We start from the raw sequence: 15,085 nt of genomic DNA on the forward strand, positions 1-15,085 counted from the left end.
AGATGTCCTTCTTCAGTTTATATTCTGCATTAGGAATATGAAATGTGATTCTGCCTGTTTTACACAATTCTTTGTTCAGACTCTTTTTCTAAAAACCAGTCCCCAGTAAATGATAAGCCATGTGACATAAATGAGACATTATGGGGACTCAAGCTTGTGTTTCAATGTCCCATCACATGCAGTAGATATTTCAAGTCAGCACGTAATAGTAAGATTTTTTTTTTTTTTTGTAAATCACCCCCCCCCCCCATTATTCTATAACTGAAGTAAAATCAATAAATAAATGCATCCTGGACTTCAAAACCTTCTGTCTACAAAAGTATTTTATGGTAACTGGCAAGTAAGCATGTTGGTAATGTTTTATTTTCAATTCTCAAGATAATAGATACCAGACAGGAAAATACTTTGTATTCTATTAATTACGTTTTAGCATTCGCCAGTAAAGTGCTAGGCAAATGGAGTATTATAACAAGCATGAAATGTTGTCTTAGGGCGCCATTACATGAAAGCAAAGATCCAAGATCCTCAGTCAAGCTCTCGATGAAAAATGTAAGTTACTAAGGGGCACACATATGCCTGCACAGATGCAAACATTAAAGGGCCAACAATGAATTTTTATGCATTTTTGGTCTGTCAATTTACAAACCTGCATGTCAGTGTGGCCTACAGTTATCTGTTTGCAAAAGTGATGAGTGCATGTCTGCAGACAGTCAGTACAAGCGTGCATATTAAATATCCTCATATAAAAGAGACCATATGGGGGGTCATTGAATTTGATCTGTTTCGAATAATGATGCAGATAAGTCCTTTGGTCTGGCGTTTGGGTCTAGTTTTGGAATGGGGAATTTGGTGGCTAAAGTTGGAAACTGACAGTCCTTAGAGATTGGCTATCCAAGTAGCACTCTAGTCACTGGCAGCACATATACTGTAATTGTACAAGCTCCAACTGGTGGTCTTTCAACCAGCCTGGGCACCCAATAGTCTATGTGGTCTTCACTTCTGAGAAGGTTTACATCAGGCCCTGGACCCAATGTAGTCAGCAATCATAGGTGCCTGGTTTAAAAAAAACTCCTAAAAGTGGTGCTGAGGCAGCCACCTACATTGCTCCTCTTTTTAGAGATCAGAAGATTGGAGGCATGTTGATAATCAGAGGGGATCCTGGCACTATTAGGAAATGCAGCAAAGAAATTCTTACTCAGCACCTCCTCAAAATGCTGCATTTTAGGCTCCCTTTACAATGAATGAGTGAGTGAGTGAGTGAGTAACTTGTATAGCGATACCAATGCAAACTAAATCGCCTCAAGGTGCTTTTTCCATCCAGTGCCATCCTGTGTCTTCAGAAGTGGTGGGTCTTATGTTTTTTTTTCCGAAGGCCCGATAAATTTTCTTCAATGCGAATGGTGGCAATAGATCATCAATTTTACCCATGTTTTAGAAATCTAATTGGGTGGCCACCCAGAAGGGGTCCCTCTTTTCGATGACCCAAATCCTGGGGTATTTGTGTAAGCATTTGAGCATAATACCCCACACATTGCTTGCACAGATGGCCCCAAAGTCATCAATGCCACTAAGGATAACACTGTTCTCAAAAATCTCACCCAACCCATGTACAACTTCATGGGCTTGAGAGGAGTGATATGTCCCCCTTGAAGCTTACACATTTCCTCCCTTTCATCACCCATGCTTCTCCTCCTTGTATTCCTCCTCTGCTGCCTGCTACCATTGCCTAGCAGGAATGGAGGCATTATTCAAATATTCCGCTTGAGGCAGTCCTCCAGTGCCTGGTCTCTCAGGCCATGACGTGTGTTCCACAGAAGAACTTGAAAGGGACTGCATCACTAATCTCCACCTCGTTGCAGTTCACAATTTTGATTGCCTCTTCAAAAGGTGTCAAAATGCTGCATGAGTTTTTAAAAGGAGTCATTAATGCGTTGAAAAGAATTCCAGCTACCCAAAGCCTGTTCTTGTACTATTATCATACAGGTACTCATTAATGGCATGTTACTGCTAATGCAGCCTCTGCTGCATGACCAACTTGAGTTCCAGCATGTGAAGGTGTCACAGGTGGGTCGGTTGGCAGCCAGCTCTTTTTGGCCCTGTTTTCTGCCGGGTGAACACTGGTGTGTGTATAGCCATCTAAGTGGCCACAAACCCTTCTGGCTGGATTAAAGACCTTCTGAAAGATGTTTTATAATGAACCACTGGAAGAAAAACAATACCCCCTGCTAGGACTGGGACTTTTTGGGCTCAAATAGTGTGCAAACGTTGAGATATTAAAAATTCTATATTTATTAGTATCAAAAAACAAATTAAAAGAGAATTTGTGCAATTAAAAATGTACATACATAGCAATATAGATAATATGTTGTACCACAATATAGACAAAAATCATTTGAACTGTCATGTACATATAGTATTGCATAAACTAAGCCAACGCTTTTCAGAGTCCTTACAACTCCTTCTTCAGGGAAAGTATAGCAATTGTTGTACATGTGGTAATATCTCCATGAGCAATGATGCAAACCGATGATTCACTGGTGGTGAAGTAAATACAAATAAAATAAATAAATAAAGTTAGAAAATAATAGGAACTATTGTAATATGTTGGCTGATCAGTCCAGCAGAGGCAGGAGGATGGATAGAGCAGAAAAATAGTAGATGGCCTCCTTAAACAACAGGGTGATTTAAAAAGACATACACTGGGATCACCTATCAATAATCAAAGACCCTGGAATTTTCTATTTGTATCTCTGCAATCCTTGTGGAGCTTATGTCCCATGGGTTATTTCTCCAATGACTATCTTTATAGGTGGTTATAAGCCACACATCATGAACATTTGGAGTGATGGCTGTATGCAAGTATTCCCCAAAATACAGCTAGTAGTGTGAAGGATATAAATCACACCGCGCTCTGCTGTGGTGAAACCTGACTGTGCTATGTGAACTACATTAGATTAATTAGGTTCAAAGGCCACTAAAGGCCAAGTGCATTATGGTTGCAGAGAATTTGAATTCCCCACATTAATTCAAATACTTTGGGTTGATCTGGAACCCATGGTGGTGGTGAACTTGAATCTCATTGCTAATTGTCAGTAGAAGATAACTGGTGAATGTAGAGAGGGATGTACAGTCGGTGGGGGGTTATGTGGTAAGAGATGGATATACTATGGCTGTGGTGAAGTGAAATGCAGACTTCTTCTGCATATATTACCCTAGAGTGTATTGGCTTTAAGGCAGCAAAACATTGTGTGCCATTAGTGCTAGAGTTTATACTTTAAGAGAGGTATGGACTATGGTATGGCATGCAGTTCAGTTTTGGACACCAGTTCTCAAATGGATATCAGGAAACTGAAGAAAGTGCAGAGAAGGGCAACCAAACTGGTAAGGGCCAGGAGGAAAGATTAGAGGAACTGAATTTATTCTCTTTTTAGAAGAGGAGATTAAGGGGGGATATGATCAACATGTACAAATATATAAGGGGTCCATATAGTGAACCTGGTGTTGAGTTATTCACTTTCCAGTCAACACAGAGGACAAGAGAGCACCCTTTACGTCTAGGGGAAAATAGATTTCATCTCCAAATACGGAAAGGTTTCTTCACAGTGAGAACTGTGAAAATGTGGAATAGACTCCCTTTAGAGGTGGTTCTGGCCAACTCAGTCGATTGCTTTAAGAAAGGCCTGGATTCTTTCCGAAATGTACATAATATAACTGGGTACTGACATTTATAGGTAAAGTTGATCCAGGGAAAATCTGATTCCCTCTTGGTGGTCAGGAAGGATTTTTTTTCTCTGCTGTAGCAAATTGGATCATGCTTTGCTAGGGTTTTTCGCCTTCCTCTGGATCAACTGTGGGTATAGGATTGGGTATATGGGATTGTTTTGATATTACTTGTTTATTTGTTTTTGTGATTGAACTAGATGGACTTGTGTCTTTTTTCAACCTGACAAACTATGTAACTTCACACTGCTTAGTAGATTTGGATTGAAGAAAATATTAACACATTACTAGTTGACAGGCAATGGTTCTAAAGTCAGCACTTTGACATCATCTTTAGGGCAGTATCAGCCAGGTGGTCTGTGTCCACTGTGTGGATTAGTAAAAATACAGAATGCTTTCAGAATATCTATTACTTTTCCGATATGACACATTTAAAGTCACGAACTTGGACAGATCAAACTAAATAGATTATGAAATTAATGTGCAACGGTGATCTTTTGAGGGAACTGCATTACACAATGATCATTAGACCCAGAGATGCAGGAACCTGTACTTATATTAAAAGTTAAAGGTCAGGTCACTATGCTATCCTTATTTAAGTTCACACTGTTTTTCCTATCATATATACAGGGTGGGCCATTTATATGGATACACCTTAATAAAAATGGGAGTGGTTGGTGATATTAACTTCTTGTTTGTGGCACATTAGTATATGTGAGGGGGGAAACTTTTCAAGATGGGTGGTGACCATGGCGGCCATTTTGAAGTTGGCGATTTTGAATCCAACTTTTGTTTTTTCAATAGGAAGAGGGTCATGTGACACATCAAACTTATTGGGAATTTCACAAGAAAAACAATGTTGTGCTTGGTTTTAACGTAACTTTATTCTTTCATTAGTTTTTTACAAGTTTCTGACCACTTATAAAATGTGTTCAATGTGCTCTCCAGTGACATGCGGCGAGAGCTACGCTGTGGGCTCTTGCTGAATGAAGCTAGGACAGCCACTGATGTTTCTTCATTAGATGACTTTCACACTGGATACGCCTATAGCGGAGCGTTAAAATCGCGGTAAAACACTGCTATTTTACTGCCATTTTACCGCTCCGCTATAGGCGTATCCAGTGTGAAAGGGGTCCTAGCTTCATTCAGCAAGAGCCCACAGCGTAGCACTCGCCGCATGTCACTGGAGAGCACATTGAACACATTTTATAAGTGGTCAGAAACTTGTAAATAACTAATGAAAGAATAAAGTTACAACCAAGCACAACATTGTTTTTCTTGTGAAATTCCCAATAAGTTTGATGTGTCACATGACCCTCTTCCTATTGAAAAAACAAAAGTTGGATTCAAAATGGTCGACTTCAAAATGGCCGCCATGGTCACCACCCATCTTGAAAAGTTTCCCCCCTCACATATACTAATGTGCCACAAACAGGAAGTTAATATCACCAACCACTCCCATTTTATTAAGGTGTATCCATATAAATGGCCCACCCGGGTGTATCCATATAAATGGCCCACCCTGTACTAATGTTTCATTATCTCAGGTTTAAAACATTCTAGATATGATGGGGGATATTGGGCTTTTGGTACATTTATGCTGTTGGATGCCAGAGGCTCTTTGTATATGTTGATATTTGGCTTTGTGTGTATTGCTGACTGTGGACTTCATATTTCCTAGATACTCAGGTTTTATAACATGACCTACTCTTGGACACTTCCTTTTATTGTCTTATACTTTGTCCAATGTATAAGATGTTTCCACTTTGTAAACTTTCAAAGTCCTCCTCCTTGTCACATCATAAACCTGCTTATTGGTCAGTGAGGTTGTTTACCACAAAAGGAACCAATAGCAATGTAAAAGAGCAAGAATAATGGAAATTAAAAATGTCATTGTAATTTTAACTGTCTATATAATGCATCTGAATCAACAGATTTTTTTTAACATGCAGGATTTTATATGCGGTGTGTACTAATTGTAACATTTGTTTACACATATTTTATCATATGATCAGCTTGAATTTCTTGGGTCTATCTATTTCAGGTTTATTTTAAAGCAGGTTAAAGAAAGGACCAGTGGACCCAACTTTAATCTGAGCGACCCCCCCCCCCCTTTAAAAAAATAAATAAATTGTGTTTTTATATAGGTATAGGTTTCGTCATACACTGGCAGTACATTTCCCATTCATACAATTATTATTATTATACAGGATTTATATAGCGCCAACAGTTTGTGCAGCGCTTTACAACATCAGGGAAGTCAGTACAGTTACAATACAATTCAATACAGGAGGGATCAGAGGACCCTGCTCGTTAGAGCTTACAGTCTAGAAGGGAGGGTCAACTGGAACAAAGGGTAGTAGCTGTGAAGGATGAGAAATACTCATCAAGTAACCAGATTCTTTCCTGATGAGAATGTTGGGTGCTTTCATACATAAACCACTAAAGCTAAAAAAGGCAATGAAGTACCCACACCTCCCACGTCAGTCAAAAATCATACCTATTATTTTGTTATAATCTGGTTCATATTATAGTTTGTAGAAGAGAAGTGCTGTTCACCATTATTACAACAGGTGGCACTACAGCAACATATAATGCATTGACCAAACACGATTTTTGACTTCAAGGCCATGATTAATTACTGTTCCGAGGCTCACAACTGTTAACAAGTTCGTAACATGATTACTTAACAGTGTTTTAAATTACATTAATAAAAACAACACAATAATTACAAGTAGTAAACATGTACATTGTTTTAATATTATTACTATTACAACTTTCATTCTATCCATTAGTTATGCTGTATAAAGTACATAAGAACACACTGTGGAATTGTAATGATTTCAAGAATGTTATCAAATTTAAATGTTATAAAAAGTTACATTTACATTAATAAACATAACATATTTAATTTATAAGCTGCTTTACGCATAGAAAAATCAAATGATTTTAGCTGCTATTACCAAAATAAAATAAACGCAAATAACACTTTCTATGATAATAATGCATGTTTACTTTTAGAACATAAGCATCAATTTTAGTAACTATAAAGACAAATGGAATCCACCCCAACCTCAAGCCTTTTCAGCAAGGAGCACATGGAAAGGCAATGCACATCAAAAACAAACAAAAATTCCTAGCTCACTTACCAGCTAGCCTGCAACAAAACCAAATTGGTCCTTTATAACAGTCCATGTTAAAAAAAAGGGGTTTAGTCGCACACATTTGAAACATATGTGTAAGTTGCAGTGACCATGTCAAGGCACACCAACTGGGGTCCTAACTCTATAATTTCGAGTTTCCCAAGTTGGAGCATACATATATATATATAATGGATAGATTAAGGGCTGGTTTGCCTGGAGATAGCCCACCCCTTCTTAAAGGTATAGGGACACATGGGACACCCAGCAAGGGCACAAAGGCAGCTAAAGATATTCAGTGCGTCCCACACCAGTTTACCCAACCACTTTGTTTATGTTCTTCATATGTTTTTGGTAAATGTATTCAATCATCATTTAAAGAGACCCTGTCAACAAAGGACTCATTTGTAAAAAAAAAAAAAAAAAAATGCATACCTGTGACAAAAGGAAGCTATGTACTTACCTTTTTATACTTCGTTGCTTGGCTGGTGTCGGTATTCAAACGGCTGGATACTTTGTAAAAAAAATAAAATAATGCATACCTGTGACAAAAAGAAGCTATGTACTTACCCTTTTGTACTTCGCTGCTTGGCTGCTGCAGGTATTCCAAGGCTGGATACTTTGAAAACTGGCAAGTCAAATCGTTTTTTTGCTCTACTGCACACAATGGTTTCTGTCACTGGCTCATACGTCCTGCATTGACAGATGATCTGGCAGAAGAAGGCACAGTGTGAGATGGGGGAGCAGGTAATGTGAGGAAGCGTGGAATACTTACATGACTGGTGAGCTCTTAGATAAAAAAAAAGGAGTTCCCGGTGTCCAGACAAATGTGACTTCTAAAATATGGTTCATGGGTCTTTAATAAAAATTATCAATATGTACATCAAGCGTTTCGGGGGAATAGACTCCCCCTTCTTCAGGGCTGTTGCTGCGTACTATTTGGTGGGAAAGATTCTCATGAGTGGTTATGTTGGATCAAAGTTTCTGAATGGCGGGATGCCCACTTTCTTTGTATAAGCAGCAAACACTTTCTTTGTTTATACAAAGAAAGTCGGCATCCCACCATTTAGAAACTTTGATCCAACATAACCACTCACAGGAATCTTTCCCACCAAATAGTACGCAGCAACAGCCCTGAAGAAGGGGGAGTCTATTCCCCCAAAATGCTTTGGCTTGATGTACATATTGATCATTTTTATAAAAGACCCATGAACCATATTTTAGAAGTCACAATTCTCTGAACACCGGGCGCTTCTTTCTTTTTATCTAAGTCTACATGCTGAAATGACCTTAAGGTCGCACGGAAAAGGCAGCAGCCCAATCCCCGAGAGGGCCCATCACCACCATTCATCACTGGGCACTATCCATCGGAAGACCCTTCTTCCTTCTGCCCACACGAATACCCACTTAGGACCAGTGGCCTGTCCAGTCAGTCCAGTGTGGTCCCCAACACAAGGTATGATTGGTGAGCACAGAAGAGGTGACATTTCACCACATGGGCACCAGAAGGGTATGTATACAGCCTATTTTTTTTTACAGCTATGTAATATCTTACAAGTGACCTTGTACTGACAGAGCCACTTCAAAATGCTAAGAGAAATAATTAGCTTTTATATTCAGACCACCATGTTACATTTTATATAGTATTTTTAAAGTAGAGTTGCATTCATTACAGTTTTTGGGGTCTTAAAGTGTAAGTAAAACCCCAAATCTGTGTTTTAGTATGACTGAGAATAAGATTTTAGTTTGTTTGAGATCATTTGGTTTTTGCAGATTATTTTTGTGAATCTGTTGCAAAGTTTCTCACCTTGAGATCCTGCCAGTAACAGCTCTTTCTGTTGCATGATGACAACTCTAAGCCCCTAATTTTCAATTGTTGTTATCATATCATGTAAATTGTTTTAAAGTGCATCCTTACCTTTCAGGAATAGCTATGTGTGCAGTTATTTACACGTATATCAGAAATATTGGTTTCAGCATCAGACTGTAAAGCCCCTTTGAAAGCTGACTTGTTTCCTGTCTGAGCTCAGGGCCAATGGCTTTCCTCTACCCATGCTGCTGGAGAAAAGAACAGTTATCCATTAACAAACTCATATTTTTTTAATGTAGTCCTGAGAGCACCTTAGTTACAATTTTTTTAGGTGTCAATCAGAAATGAGTTCAGCCAGGAGCTAAGACAGCATTACAGCCTTATAATAAATTTGACATGCAGTATCCTCTCTGACAGGGAGAGAATAAAAGTGAATAATAACATCAAGTAATTCCTGCCATGTTATATTGATTCAAGAGTGTCATTTCAGATCACAGACAGACCGTGTATCGGTTGATTCTATTAAATGATAAAAACATTAAATAAAAATTGGGAAAACTTTGAAAATGGCTATACTGGCTTTTGTTTGCTGGGAGTATTACATCTATTACTTCTTTAACCGGTGCCAGGGCCGTTTGAAGGAATTTGGGGGCCCCAAGCAAATTGGACATGGAGGCCCCCAACCCTCCCCGCACGTAAAGCCTGTCAGATTTACATGCAACAGTGATGGTGGGGTTCAGACAGAGGCAGCGGTGGTGGTGAGGGGGGGGAGTTTAGACACAAGCAGGGGTGGTATGGGGGTTTAGACACAGGCAGGGGTGGTAGGGGGTTATACAGAGGCCAGGGTGGTAGGGGGTTTAGACTCAGGCAGGGGTGGTACGGGGGTTAGACACAGGCAGGGGCGGTAGGGAGGGGGTAAGACACAGCCAGGGGTGGTAGGGGTGTTAGACAGAGGCAGATGTGCTAGGGGGGTTAGACAGAGGCAGGGGTGGTAAGGAGGGGGGTTAGACACAGGAAGGGGTGGTAGGGAGGGGGGTTAGACACAGGCAGGGCCCAGGGTGGTAGGTAGGTAGGTTTAGACACATGCATGGGTGGTAGGGAGGGGGTTTGACACAGCCAGGGGTGGTAGGGAGGGGGTTAGACACAGGCAGGGCCCAGGGTGGTAGGTAGGTAGGTTTAGATACAGGCATGGGTGGTAGGGAGGGGGTTTGACACAGCCAGGGGTGGTAGGGAGGGGGTTTAGACACAGGCAGGGCCCAGGGTGGTAGGTAGGTAGGTTTAGACACAGCCAGGGGTGGTAGGGAGGGGGTATGGGAGTTATACACAGGCAGGGGTGGTAGGAAGGGGGGTTAGACACAGGCAGGGGTGGTAGGGAGGGGGTTAGACACAGCCAGGGGTGGTAGGGAGGGGGTTAGACACAGCCAGGGGTGGTAGGGAGGGGGTATGGGAGTTGGACACATGCAGGGATGGTATGGGAGTTAGACAGAGGCAGGGGTGGTAGGAAGGGGGGTTAGACACAGGCAGGGGTGGTAGGAAGGGGGGTTAGACACAACCAGGGTGGTAGGGAGGGGGGTTAGACACAGGCAGGGCCCAGGGTGGTAGGTAGGTAGGTTTAGACACAGCCAGGGGTGGTAGGGAGGGGGTATGGGAGTTAGACACAGGCAGGGGTGGTAGGAAGGGGGGTTAGACACAGGCAGGGGTGGTAGGGAGGGGGTTAGACACAGCCAGGGGTGGTAGGGAGGGGGTATGGGAGTTAGACACAGGCAGGGGTGGTAGGAAGGGGGGTTAGACACAGGCAGGGGTGGTAGGGAGGGGGTTAGACACAGCCAGGGGTGGTAGGGAGGGGGTTAGACACAGCCAGGGGTGGTAGGGAGGGGGTATGGGAGTTGGACACAGGCAGGGATGGTATGGGAGTTAGACAGAGGCAGGGGTGGTAGGAAGGGGGGTTAGACACAGCCAGGGGTGGTAGGGAGGGGGTATGGGAGTTGGACACAGGCAGGGGTGGTAGGGAGGGGGTTAGACACAGCCAGGGGTGATAGGGAGGGGGTATGGGAGTTGGACACAGGCATGGGTGGTAGGAAGGGGGGTTAGACACAGGCAGGGGTGGTAGTGAGGGGGTTAGACACAGCCAAGGGGTGGTAGGGAGGGGGTATGGGAGTTAGACAGAGGCAGGTGGAGATGGGATTAGGGCGCTGGCACTTACTTTCTCTCAGTGTCAGCAGTGATCCCTCTTTCATCATGGGGTCTCCACTCAGCAGAAAGCTCCTCCCCTTTCACGCTGTTGGCCGTCAGCCTGAAAACTGACTTTCACTTGTCAGCAGCAAAGGGGGGAGCCGCGGAGAGGATGGGAGGGGGCGGCCAGCTGTGATCTGCTATTACATGTAATAGCAGCGGCGCCAGGGCATCCACACAGTGAGGGGAGGTGAGGAAAAGGTGGCGGGGCGGGCGTGTGGAGCGGAGCAATCATGCTGGACCAGTGTTTTCTAGGCATCAATGTGCCGCCCATCAGAACCTGCCGCCTGGGACCAATGGTCCCATTGGGTCCCGTCCCATGGACAGACTGCAGCACTTATAGCAAGCGGCTGCTGGGGGCCCCTGGCCAGCTCGGGGCCCTAGGCAGTTGCTTGCTTTGCCTGTCCTGTTCCGACGGGCCTGACCGGTGCTATGGATTATTGCTATTCAGTTCATTAACAAGCGTTCCTGGCAATTTACATATTAACTAAATGCCTCAGTGTATTATGCACATAGGACCTTGTTATATGCCTTAGGATAGGAAATGTGTTTTAGTATAGGACATGTGACATTACAGAACAACTTCCATAACAAGGGGAAAGTGTTCTGTAACTTACTAGGAGAATTAGGAATGATGCTAACTTACATCAGTCAGTATAGGCAGAGAACATAGGAAGTGTGACACATCTGGGTTTCCTAGCTCAATGATAGTATCAAAACAGTGAGTTTACTCCATGCCAGATATCATTTTCAGGGCATTCCTGCCCACTTTTATTTAACCACTTCCCTACCCTCCCATTGTCAAATAACTTCCACAGATGGGATCTCCCATTCTGGGTGGACGTCATATGACGTCCTGGGCTTCCCGGGCCGTCTAGGGGGCACGTGCGGTGTCCGCGATGTCCGTCGGGCACCCGCGATTGCCCTCAATCACAGCAGGACCGTGGATCTGTCTGTATAAATGTGAATGGTCCCAAAAATGTCTCAAAAGTGTCCCATATGGCCCTTACAGTCCGTTTGGTCAGGGGGACTTTAAATTAGGCCAATCACCATGCGGAGTAAGCATATAAGATATACAGTATTGCTTAATTGGGTTCCAACACAAAAGGGAGTAAGTTCGGGACTTGGAATGAGAGATGTATAACAAAAAGCAGTCTTAGCAAAGAGCATTTTATTATGCCTTGTGATATAATTTAAAGCATACTGAATGACAAAAATTGCATCCACAAAATCGCATAAACATGCTATAAATTACACATGCATATTAACACCATGGTACTTGGCATATCGTGGAGTAGGGACAAGTCTTGCACAACATGAACCACTGGAGGGGCTTGATGGTATAATGAGAATCTAGGAGTAAAACAGTATAAAAAACATAAAATCATCTGTATGAACATCATGCATCTATGTATGCCTGACGCGTTTCATTGGGGTATACCAACTCTTCAGGGGCGAATGCAATGGTGATCTATAAAGAGACATAATCATAAGGTATAATTTTGTAGTAGAATATTATAAATAATGTATTAAGAACAGGATAGATAACCCTATGAATACTCACGTCAACTGTATAGATGTGAGCACAGGACCAGAGCCGTTGAAATTGTCTGACATGGGAGCTGAGGTAGAGACACCTGGACAAACAGGGAGCACTGTGGATTCCCCAAAGCCAATGTGTGAATGTGGAAGACAGTGGGCCAACACTTCTGTGGATTGAGATCAGTAGTATATAATAAATGTTTAATATTATTAAGTGTGAAAAAGCCCATGCACCAGGTCAGATGAAAGGAAGAACTGAGCAAGCACCAAGTGTGAAAGTGGGTGAGAAAAAAGGAAGATGTAGCCTGAGTGAGATCATGAAGGAGCCATAAGGATAAATAAATAAAGTGCTTAAAGGTATTGGGTGGAAGTTATAGAAATGTACCTTGTTGGATCACATGGAATTTAGGAACCAAGCGTAAGTGAGAGCTTGCATATGAAAGTGTTGCCAGAAAAACAGCTAGACACCAAGCGAGGGGAATTTAAATGCTCCCAGCTGAACCAATGTGTCCCACCCAGCGTCACGTGGCGTGGCAGGGAACGGGAGGCATCCATGCCTGAGTGAGTGAATCCACCCATACAGGCTCAGCTACCTACCCAATGTCAGCCTAGATGGAAAGAAAAACCTGCTCATGCGGTGCGACATCAAAAAATATATTGTCGCACACACCAAGCAGTAACGTGGTGCCGATGCAGTAAGGAGCACCCGCCCAGACCCACCACCTCCATCCATTACAAATGGGGAGAGGAAGGGAACAGGTGGGAGAGGGAGGAGCGCCAAAATCGCATCTCAGCTCCCAGGGGACAGACGAGCAAACAGCCCAGAAATCCATGCGCACACAGACCCTGACATGTGGAACAGAGTGCTAGGAACAGGAGAAGGTAGATTGAGATAAAAACATATCTATATATGTACACATATGTATTTGAGTATGTCATGAGAGTCAAAGTATAGTGTATAATAAAGCCATGATTGGGTCTATCATGAACTTCAAAGATGCAAAAGGTTGTCTTTCTCTAACCTAATGATATTGCATGTCTGGGCCTTCTTCCATATGCAGTATGACCTGATGGACTGATGGAAAAACAGGGTTTACGATCCATTACAAAAGAAAAAAATGCCTAACATATATGCAGAGGGCTTCAATAAAACTATGCAAAGTGTTAATGGGGTCTTAAGTGCCTGCTAACATTTTGTGAGAGCTGTTAACGTTAGCTTCCACTTGGCAAATTTTCAGATTCTTTTAGTGAACACAAATGACGAGATCATGAAATTAGCTTTAGAGCCCATTCACACAGGGGCAACACGACTTCCAGCACGACTTTGGGAGGCAACTTGGGGCGACTTGAAGTCGGATCCCAGGTCGCCCCAGTGTGAACCGATTTCTAATGAGTAGTACATTTACCAAAATAACACAATACAGTAAAGAATTATAAAGTTCCAAAATTAGTTTTAACCACTTAAGGACCGCCTCCTGCACATATACGCCGGCAGATTGGCACGGCTGGGCACAAGCATGTACCTGTACGTCCTCTTTAAGTGCCCAGCCATGGGTCGCGACCCGGTCCGAAGCACCGTGAGCGCGGCCAGCAGAGTCCCGCGATCGGCCCCCGGAGCTGAAGAACGGGGAGAAGCTGTGTGTAAACACAGCTTCCCTGTTCTTCACTGTGGCGCTGTCATTGATCGTCTGTTCCTTGATATAGGGAAAGGCGATCAATGACACCACATGTCCAGCCCCGCCCCCCTACAGTTAGAAACACATACAGTAGGTGCACGCGATATTGTGTCAATCTCGCTCCCTTTCTCGGCGAGATTGAGCACCTACGAGCCCCATCGCGGGAGCCAGCGCCGAGCTGGCTTGCCGCGATAGAGACAAAGCCGTCATAGAAGCGACGGGAGATCCGACTTGGATTCCCGCCAATTCTACACGTGTGCGGCGTTTATGAATCCTGAGGGGGAAGTCCCCGCCGGATTTTAAATAAACATCTGGCATGGGTTCCCCCCTCAGGAGCATACCGGGCCCTTAGGTCTGTTATGGGTTGTAAGGAGAGCCCCCCCTACGCCGAAAAAACGGCGTAGGAGGTCCCCCTACAATCCATATCAGACTCGTATCCAAAGCACGCTACCCGGCCGGCTAGGAAAGGAGTGGGGACGAGCGAGCGCCCCCCCCCTCCTGAGCCGTACCAGGCTGCATGCCCTCAACATGGGGGGGTTGGGTGCTCTGGGGCAGGGGGGCGCACTGCGGGGCCCCCCCACCCCAGAGCACCCTGTCCCCATGTTGATGAGGACAGGGCCCCTTCCCGACAACCCTGGCCGTTGGTTGTCGGGGTATGCGGGCGGGAGGCTTATAGGAATCTGGGAGCCCCCTTTAATAAGGGGGCCCCCAGATACCGGCCCCCCACCCTAAGTGAATGGATATGGGGTACATCGTACCCCTACCCATTCACCTGGAGGAAAAATGTTAAAGTCAATAAACACAACACAAGAGTTTTTAAAATAATTTATTAGTCTGCTCCGGAGGCCGCCCCTGTCTTCTTTAGCTCTGTTTACCAGGGGGGGCTTCTTCTTTGACGTCTTCGGGTGCCGTCCGGTTCTCTTCCACCGCCGGGGGGGGGTCGCTTTTATAAAAGCGCCCACTCC

The sequence above is a fragment of the Rana temporaria genome, chromosome 5, assembly GCF_905171775.1.
Source record: "Rana temporaria chromosome 5, aRanTem1.1, whole genome shotgun sequence".
In the NCBI taxonomy this organism is placed as follows: Eukaryota; Metazoa; Chordata; class Amphibia; order Anura; family Ranidae; genus Rana; species Rana temporaria.